Genomic DNA, 10,205 nt, shown 5'->3' with positions numbered 1-10,205 from the left:
TTAAAAAAAATGGGTAAGATGCTGGCTCCCCGGAGACGCCGAGTGTCAAACACGCAGGTCAGAGGAGCTGCTGCCGAGCCGTCTTGACAAGCGTTTTCGGATCCCGCGGCCCGGCGGCACCTGGAACCCGCCCGAGAGGAGACAGACGGCGGAATTCAGGCCGACCGGGCGTCTGCAGGCCCCTGGGTCATTCGGGGCTTGGGATGCTTCAATTGTTTCATCCAAACGAGCGATGGAGGGAGGAAGTCGGCTGTCATCTCCTGCGCGTCTCCCCGGCTGCCGTTGGGGGCCCGGCGAGCCTGCTGTGCGGGTAAAAGCCAGGTCCGCAAAGTGCTCTCGAGCTGTCTTCGCGTTTCCATCGCGGCAGTTCTGGAGCCAATTTGGGTTCGCACGTGAAATCCACGGGTCAGGCCCAGCCGGCGTGGCTTCAGCGGTTGAGAGTCAACCTAGGATCCAGGAGGTCAGGGTTCGATTCCTGCTCAGGGCACATGCCCAGGTTGCAGGCTCGATCCCCGGTCGGGGGCATGCAGGAGGCAGCTGATCAATAAGTCTCATCATTGATGTTTATCTCTCTCTCCCTCTCTCTGAAATCGATAAAAATATATTAAAAAAAAATAGAAATAAGCTTCAGGATCCAACGTACCCTCGGGACATCCAAGCGGAATCTCTCTGCAGAATGGGCCTGAGGTCTGGCCTTTCCTGGTTTATTTTTTTTTCCTTCTATGTTGCTCTCAAAACAAGTTTGTCGGACGCCCTTTCTGTCCGGGTCGGCTTCTGAGAAGTCAGACCTCAGGCGGATGGGTCAACCGACACCTAAAAAATAAAATGAGCGGGGACAGGAGAAGGGATTCATTTATTTTTAAATTTATTTAAATTTATTTTTGTGTTAATTGTAGCCCAGGGTTGTTATTTATTTATTTATTTTTTGCATTGATTTTTAGAGAGGGTGCAAAGGAGGGAGGGAGAGAGAGAGAGAAACGTGGATGTGACTGAAACGCATCGATGGGTTGCCTCCCGCACACGGCCCGACCAGGGCTGGGGATCGGGCCTGCAACCCAGGTGCACGCCCTTGACCGGGAATCGAACCCAGGACTCTCGGGTGTGAGCAGGCCGATGCTCTAAGCATTGAGCCCCACCGGCCAGGGCTCTATGTGTTATTTTTAATTTTTATTGTTATTTTTTGTCTCCGTGGTTCCCCTCTGTCTCTCTGAACACCTCCTTTATCCCGGCTCAGCCTTTCCCCGCCTGTTGGCATTTTTTTATGACACAGGATTCGAGCCTCGCCGTAAACCGAGAGGATCGTAAGGGAATGTTTTCCAAATGCTGCCATGGCCACGGTCACCCGGGGGGGAAAAAAAAATAAAATGAGAGCCCGACAGACACGCCCCAGCCTTCGGGCATAATTCGTTCCCTTGCCGGGCGCTCTTATGGCGCTTGGAGCTCTAAGGTGACTCACGCCCGCAGGCCTTTGCAAAGAGCTTTTGACGGAGTCGCCCCTGTTATGGGCTTCACCCCGAGCCGCTGGCCAAGCCTGGACCTGCTCTATTTACCCTGCGACGTTGGAGAGCACTCAGCGGCTGCTTTCTTTCTTTTAAAATACGTTTTTATTGATTTCAGAGAGAGGCAGGGACACGGAGACAGAGAGAGAAACATTCATAATGAGAGTCATGGGTCGGCTGCCTCCTGCACGCCCCCGACTGGGGATCGAACCCGCAACCCGGGCCTGTGTCCTGACTGGGAATCGAACCCGTGACCTCCTGGATCCTAGGTCGACGCTCGAGCCCGGAGCATGGGCCGGACACGACGCACACCTTTGGGAAGACAGACACTGCTATGGGAACATCACTCTGCAAAACCAATTTGCACATTTTTAAAAACCCACGTTGAAATCTCAGGGACCTTTTCTGATGAAATCATCAGCAAATGAAATTTATCTAAAGGCAAAATAGGACAGGATACCTATGAAAATATGGAAAATGTTAAAAACAGACACACACACATAGGATCATATTCAAATATGTTATAAAAACCCCTACGTCCAGCCAGCGCAGACACCTGCACAGGCTCTTAACGCAAGGGGCGCTTTTGTGACGAATGTGGGGAATATCCTCAGACGCGGAATTAGAGGAATCGGTTTCACGTTCGGGTCTAAGAAAGGTCGGCCTTCGCCTCATGCCGTGCGGTCAAGCTCTAATGTTGTAAGTTGTAATATTTAAAAATAAAAAATATTCCAGCTCTGGCCGGTGTGGCTCAGCAGTTGAGCATGGACGTATGAACCAGGGTTCGATTCCCTTTCAGGGCACAGGCCCGGGTTGCGGGTTCGAGCCCCAGTCGGGGGGCGTGCAGGAGGCCGTCGATCCATGACTCTTTCACCATTGACGTTTCTCTCTCTCCAAAAATCAATAAAAACATATTTTTTTTAAGAAAATGAGAGAGAGACAGCTACCATCAATTTAAAAAAGTCTGTATTTCAAAAAAAAAAACACAAAAACCACCAAAACACAGTTAAATAAACAAATCCGACTGTAAAAAAAGAAAGTATTTGTTGGATTTGGGACAAGTATTAACGCCTTGTCATGCGTCTGGTATATTTACGACCTGCTAATGCCTCATTATGTTAATGATTCCTGCTCCTCAAGCAGCAAACTCTAAACAGCAACACGGAAATGTGGGAACAAGCTCATAAATGAAATTCCCCCGGGACACGGCCAAAGGTCGGCGGTTGGGGGATTAACTCCGCAACCCAAAAGGCAGAGGGAAAGTCGAGCGACCACCCTTGGGCTCCTCCGGAAGGCCCGCCGTGGGCCCGGCCGCGGCCGTGGGGGCCGTTGGAAATCCCTTTTCGGACGACGCTTTCCAAATATTTGGCACACCCTTCGCTGGGCCCATTTGAGCGTCTGAGGATGTTATAAATTTACGCAGAGACAACCCAAAAGTGCGGCGGGAAAAAAACAAAAAAAACCCAACCATGATGCGCGCCCAGATCGGATCATATTCTTTTTTTAAAAAATTGATTTTTAAAGAGAGAGAGAGAGAGACATTGATCCATCGGCTGCCTCCTGCTTGCCCCGTATTGGGGATCGGACCCGAAACCTGGGCCTGTGCCCTGACCGGGAATCGAACCCTGTGGCCTCCTGGTTCGTGGGTCGACGCTCGACCGCTGAGCCACGCCGGCCGGGCTGGGGTCCCACCTTTCATTGCACGTCGGTGTCGTCGGATAACAGCTCTGATTCCGTCGTAATTAAACCTGGTCGTTAATTAACGGGGAAGGAACATATCATAGGCCGGCCCGGTGAAGCCTGGGTGACCCAGGGAAGGTACCTGCCTCTTAGTCACCCCTGGAAACAGGTCATCGGCCACATATCCTGGGGCTCATCTTGCAGGGGTCCCCTGCATTTGCCCACATGACCCCTCGGCCCTGCAGACCCCACACACGTTGGACGAAGGGGCTGCAAGGAGCCTGATGCTGGACGGACACTGGACACTGGCTTTGCTTCCGGCTCTGCTGAACCCCCGGCTGCACCTCGCCCAGGACGGGACCGAGGGACATGGGGCGCTTTGCAAACCAAGGGATGACATTCCCCCCAAATGAAGCCTCTCTACCACATCTCACCGTCCCGCGGGGGGTCTCCCCGAAACGCTTATTCCAGAGGTATCCCAAGGGCCCCCGCTCCCGCTAGCAACGGGGAGATGCCACCCATCCGTTTGCCCGATGACCGTCGCACTAAAGGGCAAGATGCGAATCATGCCCGGTTACGTGACCCGATGCCAATCGGACAGCGGGCCCGTGCCCCCCGCGGGCTGCCGCGGGGAGAATAAACGGGGCGGGATCCGCGGGGTTTGGGTTATGAACAGAACCGAGAGGATAAACTGGGTCGGTTTCAGACGGGCCTCCAACGCGAGCCGTTTGGAGAGCATTTGTCTTGGAGCGATGGGTCCGAGGAGCGTTTTCATGGTTTCGCGTGGTTTTGAATGTTTCCGTAGTTTGTTCTTTATAAGTAAGAAATGAAGGTGGTTCTTTATAACTAAGAAAAAAAGGAGCCCCACTGGCCGGGGCTCTGGGGTTAGAGCGTCCGCCGGCGCACGGAAGGGTCACGGGTTCGATTCCCAGTCGAGGGCACATACCTGGATTGCAGGTTCGATCCCGGGCCCCGGTCTCGGGGCAGGAGGCAACCAATCGATGTCTCTTTGTCTCTCTCTCCCATTCTTTCTAAAAATAAATGGAAAAAATATCCTCCAGCAAAGATTAAGAAAAAAATGAAAATAAATAAAAGAAACAAAGGCTGTTATAAAAAACGTAACAGGTGAAAACATTAGAAAGTTGGCGTTTTTCTCCCAAACGGCCCCCGATGCATTTTTATTCGGACCAATTCTTTCTGAGCCTCTGGGTGGGTGGTCTTTTCTGCACTTTTTCCGCTTCTTGCTGAAAGACTATTAGGAAAGATTCTTTCCGTGCTTCTCCAAACGTCCAAAATGCAGTATTTTCTGTATTTAAAAAAAAAAATCTCAGTGGTTATTATTTTTTTTAAAATTAGTTTAAGCCCTGGCTTGACCAAAAAAAAAAATCTCATTTTGCAGAATCAGCAATGAATCCTGGATCCCGCAAAAGTGTGTTTCTGAATATCTTCCTTTAACCGTTTATTTAAAAGAGCTCAACCTCCGACCATCAGCCAGAAAGAAAAACAGAAAAGAGCGTTTTCTCACATCATTATTTTCACAGTCACCCGGAGCCAAGTCCCGAGGACGGCTCCAAACCCCAACGCCCCGTCCGGACCCAAAAAATGAATCGCGGAATTATTCCGACACATTTCACCGAAGCTCATACAATATAAAATTATAAAATAATCCAATTTACAATATAAATTATAAAATAATCCACAGGGCTGCACCAGCCTTCGGGTCATGCGTGGAATCTCTAAGGTTTTCTGTTTATCTTATAATTTTATTTTTATTTTTTGTTCAATATTTTTAAATGTGTTAAATATTTTTCAATGACATTCGGTTGGTTTGTCTATAAAGTAGACGGTCATATATTTTACAAAGTGATCCCCCCCCGATATTTCCAGTACCCGCCCGGCACCATACGTAGTTATTACGACATTATTGACTATATTTCCTACGCTGTAATTTATAGCCCTGGGATAATTCCATAATGACCAATTTTTACTTCTTAATACCGTTCCCCTTTTTCACCCAGCCACCCCGATACCATCCGTCTGTCCTTTGTGTCTATGAATCTATTTCTGTTTTGTGTGTTAGTTTATTTTGTTGTTTAGATTCCACATATAAGTGAGCTCATGTGGCGTTTGTTGTTCTCTGTCCGACGTATTTCACTGAGCATAATAGCCCCTAGGTCCATCCAGGTGGTTGCTAATGGTAAGAGCTCATTCTTTTTCATGGCCGAGTAATATTCCATCGTGTAAAGAAAGGTATCACGTTTTCTTTGTCTGCTCGCCGACTGATGGGCACTTGGGTTGCTTCCATATCTTGGTTATTGTAAATATATAAATTTGTGTTGCTGGACATGCATTTATTTATTTTTTATTTTTATTATTATAATTTTTAATTTTTTAATTTTTATTTATTTATTATTTTAAAAATATATCTTTATTGATTTCAGAGAGAGGAAAGGAGAGGGAGAGAGAGAGATAGAAACATCAATGATGAGAGAGTCATTGATCGAGCCCACAACCCGGGCATGTGCCCTGACCGGGAATCGAACCCGGATCGCCTGGATCCCAGGTCGACACTCAACCGCTGAGCCACATCCGGCCGGGCAATGGACATGAATTTAAAAACAAAACAAAACACAAAACTAGCTTTGCTTTTTTATTTCCAAAATCAGTACATCCACATTTTGTTCTATAAAAATAAATTTATATTGATTCTTATTGATTCTGTGTCCATAGAGATGTTAAGAGAAATTTGAATGTTTCCCCTCAGGACACATCACTGCTCTCAAGCCTCCCGGTGACTTTCTACAAAAGGGAAATAGGCCCTGTGCTTTCTGTCTCCTCAATGACAAAGGAGGCTTTGGAGCCTGGATGTCTTCACTGGAACATGGTAAAAAAAAATTTAAAAAAATTTAATATTTGCCGTGTTTAAGACTCCAATGAAAATATTGGCCCGACTGCAGGCAGTTTTTCTCCGCCGCTCGCGGGCCAGGGAGCTGGGGGTGGTCGTGAAACCCCATGAGCTCCACCATCCAGGAGTCATACTTTGCTTAAAGTCTTGTATATTTTACATCGCAGCTGAAAATTATAGCTCATGTGCTCATTTGAATCACACGATCATTCCATCCAGATGGTTGGGGCGTAATCCCGTGCACCAAAAGGTCACGGGTTCGATTCCCGCTCAGGGCACACGTGCCCCGGTTCTGGGTTCGATCCCCAGTCGGGGGCATGCAGGAGGCAGCTGATAGGCGTTTCTCCCTCTCTGTCTTAAAAAAAAAAAAATCAATAAAAACATATATTTTTTAAAGCAGTGATAATGATAATAAAATAATAATTATAATAACAACTGCTTTTTTGCATTTCCACGGGGAGCCTTTTACAAGTATCATCTCATTTAAACGTCACGACATTTTTTATGGCCTCCTGTCTTACGTGGGGCTATGCGATAGGCACAAAAAAACCCTCAGACTCGCAAAATGAGCATTATTAAGTAATAAGCAATACTTTCCGGAGTAAACGTGCTGGCGAGCGTGAGGGGAAAGGGGAGCCCTGGTGCATTGCTGCTGGGAACACTGGGTGCAGCCACTATGGAAAACAGTGTGCAGGGCCCCCCCAAAAATTAAAAATAGAGCTGTCTTTTGACCCAGGGACCCCACTTCTAGGAATATATCCTAAGAATCTGGAAACATCATATATTTTGTTCCTTTATTTTATATGCATAGCACATATATATATATATATATATATATATATATATATATAGATAGATATATAGATATATAGATATAGATATAGATATAGATATAGATATAGATATAGATATATAGATACACATATATATTCCTATAATGATTTATTTTTTATTTTATTTATTTCTGCATGTCCTTCAGCTAATCCTCCCACTTGCTTCCATCTGCTCGCCCGTCTCCCCCATCCTCTGACCTCCATCCGTCTGTCCCCCGCCTCTGACTCTCGGTTTCTATTTTGCGCCTCGGTTTATTGCGTTCGCTGGATCCCACGTCGGAGCGCGGCCCTGCGACGCTCGTCTCAGCTCCCTGACAAAGTTCTCTCTCCTTCCTGCCCAACGCGCCACCTACCCCCCGTCGGCTCTGTGTCCCGGGTTTTTTTTGAGGGTCACTGAGCGTGAACGTGGCCCGTCCGACGGGGCAAACTCAGGAGGGACCGCAGGACAGGCGCACCCGTTGTTTCCCGCGCCGGGAAAAGTCAGCATCCACGCGCCTCCCGGGCGGGAAGGCAGAGTGAGGCCAACCTCAGGGTGACCTTCAGCCCGAGGGGAACCTCAAGCCCCTTCATGACGGCCGCTGGACTCACTGCTCGAGCGCCTCCAGTGTGTCCGGCCCTGGCCTTCGGTGGACGCAGCCGGAAAGAAAGGAGACCAACGTCCCTGCCTGTGCGTTCGGGGCCATTTCGTCTTCCAGGGCAACCTCCGGGAGCTGGGTCCCCTCCCGGGCATTTGAGTCTCACCTTCTGCATGTCAGAAGGGTCCCCAGGAGGGTCCCCGAATCGGGTAGATCCTGGCTGGGGTGCACAATGAAATGGATGAACAAGAGCGTGGAAGCGAGGCGGGCAGAAGAGAAGATATTCATTCTCAGCCGTGGCCACCGGCCTCCCCGCGTCGGCTTAACCCTGGGGGACCCCTGTCTCGGGTGCCGCCTGCCCCGGGGAGCTTCTCGGCTCCGTATCTCCGTCAGCACAAGACGCGCTGCCATCGGGACCTTCTGCTAACACCCCTGGGCTCTGTTTTCCTGTCTGCACGCTCCCCGCCTGACATCTTTCCCACAGGCCGGCCGGGGACGGGCTCTCCTTTGACGTAACGAAGTTGCCTCGTAGAGGGTTTTCAAAAACAAAATTGTGGCCCGGCCGGGAGGGGCTCAGCGGTTGAATATTGACTTCCGATCCAAATGATTGGGGTTCGAATCCTGGTCAGGGCACAGGCCTGGGTTGGGGGCTCGATCCCCAGTCGGGGGCGTGCAGGAGGCAGCCGATCCATGACTCTCATCATTGATGTTTCTCTCTCTCTCCCTCTCCTTTCCTCTCTCTGAAATCAATAGATATATTTAAAAACAAAACAAAACAAAATAAAACTGTGCAGCCCCCAGCCAGCATGGGTAGGTGCTTAGACCATCAGCCCAGCGCAGCAAAGGGTCGTGGGTTCGATTCCTGGTCAAGGCCATGGCCCTGGGTTTCAGGTTCGCTCTCCGCCCCCCCGTTGGGGTGCCCGCAGGGGGCAACCCATCTCTCTCTCTCTCCCCCTTCCCTCCCTTCCACTCTCTTTTGGAAAAAGAATGGAAAAAAAATATCCTAAGTTTAGGATTTACAAAAAAATATCACCCACAAATGTATATTTTTCTCCCAGACGACTTGTGTTACGTCACTAGGTCTTGGGCACAATTGCAGGATTTTAAAAAAATTTTTAAATAGGATTTCTGGCCTTTGTTTTACCACCATCCAGAGGTCATCTCAGTGGTCTTCTCGATAATCCTATCAAGCGGGTGGTGCCCTTGTGATCTGACGCCCACATAAAAGGCAGCTCCTTGTGGGCACCCACCAGCCTTAAGGGGCAGGCCCATGTCACATGCATTCAAAACCTTGTCTGCCCTGTGACAGGGACCCTGAGCTCTCCCCTCTTTTTGGCTCGCACCCCGAGAAACCTCCGGTCCTGCTGGCAGCCACCCACTCACCAAACTGCTTACATGCACTTGGGATTTTCATGATTTAAAAAAAAGCTCAGAAAAAGCTCCCTCAGGGCCCCCCGCATCTTGCATTTTCCGTCCAGTTCCAGGTTGGAGCCATCGCTTCCCGTCTGGTAGCTTCATCCAGAAGGGCTGCGTTTGCGATCACAAAGCAGGTAGTTAGCGTATTATTTTTAAAAACATACGTTTTAATTGATTTTTAAAATTTTTTTTAGAGCGAGAGAGGAAGGGAGAGAGAGGGCGAGAGAAACATTGATGAGAGAGAAAGGCATTGATTGGCTGCCTCCTTCACGCCCCCTATTGGGGATCCATCCCCTCACCCCACAACCCCAGCCGGGAATCGAACCCCAACCTCCCAGTTCATGGCACAATGCTCAGCCGCGGAGCCGCGCCAGGTGGGCCCAGCCCCTCTGATTCAAGCCCAAATTCCCATTTTTTTTTGTACTTGAAAAATCACCCATATCAACACTGCCTGGTAATTTGGAAAATGTCATTTTATTATCCAAATGTACATGGTGTGGGCCTTAAAAAATACAGTCAAGCAGCCGCGGAAATACGGGGCCTGCTACCCTCTGCTGCGGACACACGGTCGAGGGGGAGAGACTTTGGGGAGCTCGTTCGGGCGTCTCGGGGTTTGCTCTGCGGGGTGACGTCTCGGGGTTGGTTCTTTGGGGTCCCGTCTCAGCTCTCGCCTGCCCCTCAGCCCTGCACCCCCACGAGAGGTCTTCAACTTCATAAATCGGGAAACGCAATATCCCCCCCACGTTCCTGGAAAAGGTAACAGAACCAAGGTGCGTCGGAATCAGAAGGAACTCGGGCAAGAATTTCCTACTTGCATTTCCAGGGCTGCTCTAAGCGTATTCAAGTCTTGTAAAGACCAATAATTTATTATTTTTCATGAGACGTAGAGCGTTTCTCTCTCTCTAGGCTCATGGTCTAATTAGAAACCGAAAAAATATATATATATTTATATAAAAAGAGAGTTCCAGGAGGGGGCGTAGAAAAGAGTTGTTCATATAAAACGGTAGCTGGATTGTAGGAAACTTGTACGTTTAAAACAAAAAATTTTTCTTTTCTAAGCTCTTCTGGGGCCGACTGGAGTTTGGAAGCGGCGGGTGCCGTAACAGGAAGGTGGGCACTGGTTCTCGAAAGGTCGACGCGTCCAACTGCAGCGGGTTAACGAGGCGAGACCATCAGGCGCCGTTCATCCCTCCGGTGGTTCCTCTTCGGCAAACGGTCCTCGTGGGCCCTCCAGACACCGCTTCGGGCATCCGAGGGGCCCCGACGTCAGTCCCACGGAAAATCTCCAATTTGCACG

This window comes from Miniopterus schreibersii, assembly GCF_964146895.1.
Source record: "Miniopterus schreibersii genome assembly, chromosome: X".
Classification (NCBI taxonomy): Eukaryota; Metazoa; Chordata; class Mammalia; order Chiroptera; family Miniopteridae; genus Miniopterus; species Miniopterus schreibersii.
The sequence above is the reverse complement of the archived record's forward strand: the minus strand, read 5'-3'. Positions refer to the sequence as shown.